The sequence below is a fragment of the Cryptomeria japonica genome, chromosome 11 (genome assembly GCF_030272615.1).
Source record: "Cryptomeria japonica chromosome 11, Sugi_1.0, whole genome shotgun sequence".
NCBI lineage: Eukaryota > Viridiplantae > Streptophyta > Pinopsida > Cupressales > Cupressaceae > Cryptomeria > Cryptomeria japonica.
In genome coordinates this window covers 122,326,870-122,329,025 of record NC_081415.1, presented here as the reverse complement: position 1 = coordinate 122,329,025, position 2,156 = coordinate 122,326,870, and positions in this window count along the sequence as shown.

Below are 2,156 nucleotides of genomic sequence, written 5' to 3'. Positions count from 1 at the left end.
TCACTATTGCAGTAGTAGAACAAGTTAAGAGCAATTATTAGCTGAGAAATAGGAATGCAAATAATGAGCAGGGCAAGCCAGCAAGTATGTTTGCCAAAATTAAAAAACCAAATGTGAACAAAGAGAACACTTTGAAAAGCAAAGATGTAAATGCCAAAAAGGGAAAGGAAGTAGTACTAGAACATGCCAAGAAAGAGGAAATGCCAAAAATAATCAAGCCTATGGAGAAGAAGCAAATAAGTAAGCCCACTTCAAATAGTAATTCATTCATGTCCCAGGCATTGTCTCAAGTAAAGATATCTATGCCTCTGCTAGAAGTAATGAAATTCCCAGACTACAAGAATGAGACGTTGAAAATTATATCCCATGTTGGAGAAGTAAGTAGGGAAGGTCTTAAAACTAAAGAAGATCCTCTTGTGGTGTATCTTGGCACATCTATTACCAAAAATCTCACTCAGGTAGATCCTTTCTATCTAACACTACTGATAAACACAAAAATGCTAAAATATTGCATGATAGATTTAGGAGCAACAGTAAATATCATGCTAGAGGACATCATAAAAGAATTGGGAATGCATGTTGATACACCTTACGATAAACTCTATGCCATGGACAATAGGCCAGTTCCCGTAGTAAGAATTATGAAGGATGTTGACTTCAGATTCCCAACCTTTCCAAACACTACATATAAGACAGATATCACAGTTGTACAAGTGCTTGCAAACTATGGGATGTTACTATCCAGGCAATGGTCTAATTTTGTGGATGGACATGTCCAGCTTGACTTATCATATGCCACTATTCTAATAAAAGGGATAGAGGTGAGGATAAACAGAGAACTAAGATCCCCCTACCTCATAGAAGAAGTTGATCCCGATGAAATGACTTGTTTTTGCCACTCAGTTATGGAAAACTTTCAAGTAAGTATTTCTAAACCTTTAAAAGTTGATAAAATTACAGAAATGGTTAAACAAAATAAAAATTGTATTTGGAAATTGTATTTTGATGGTGATTGTAGTAAGGATGGAAATGGAGCAGGAGTTGTACTTATTTCACCTAATGGAAATTTTTTTAAATACTCTTTCTTGTTAGCTTTTGAGTGTACTAATAATATTCCTAAATATGAGGCTCTTTTATTAGGACTTAAAATAGCAAATAAACATGGCATTAAGTTACTAATAGTTTATGGTGATTCAGAATTAGCTGTTTCACAAGTTAGAGGCAAATTTGCTACAAAAAATACAAAATTAAGAAGCTACAAGAACAAGGTTTGGGATTACATTGAACTTTTTTATGCTTTCTCCATAAATTGGATTGAAAGGGAAAATAACATTTTGGCAAACTTCATGGCTAACCTAGAAATCAAACATAATGATATCCCTTTTGATGATACTACCCAAGTAGAAATCAAGACCACACCATCAATCTCTGACAATATAAAGAGTTGGCAAGTATTTGATGATGGCAGAGATTTGCTAAAGTTTTTGTTTTGTGAGAATTAGTATGAGCGCCACTTGATTGATTGGAATGGACTTTTGGAGTAAACTGATGGCAAGGGGATTGTACTTGGGCAAGAGGTGTTGCAGCTAAAAACAAATAAAATTCCAAAAGGATTGATAGAACTTGAAAGAATGTTTGATGATAAAGATATAGCAAGTTTTAGACCTAATTCAGGAGGACGTAAGGATGTTGAAAAAATAAACTTGGGAAGTGAAAGAAATCCAAGAGAAGTATATATTAGAAAAAGGCTCACACCAAAAATTAGAATAGTATTAATTAATCTACTAAGGAAGTACATGCATGTCTTCGTTTGGTGATATGATGACCTTAAAGCATATAGGGAAGACTTGTTCTAGCATGAGATACCCTTGAAGCCTGATGCAAAGGCCAATAAATACTACTTTGGCTCCCAAGATGAAAGAAGAGCTGATGAAAATGAGAAATGCTGGTATTATTGAGCCCATAAGGCACTCAACATGGGTGTCCAATTTGGTCCTAGTCAGAAAAAAGAATGGTGATATCAGATTGTGTGTGGACTTTAGGAATTTAAATGTTTCATCTTTAAAAGATAATTATGCTTTACCTAACATGGAGGCTCTTTTGCAAAAAGTCACTGGAAATGAATTATTATCTATGATGGATGGTTTCTCAGGGTA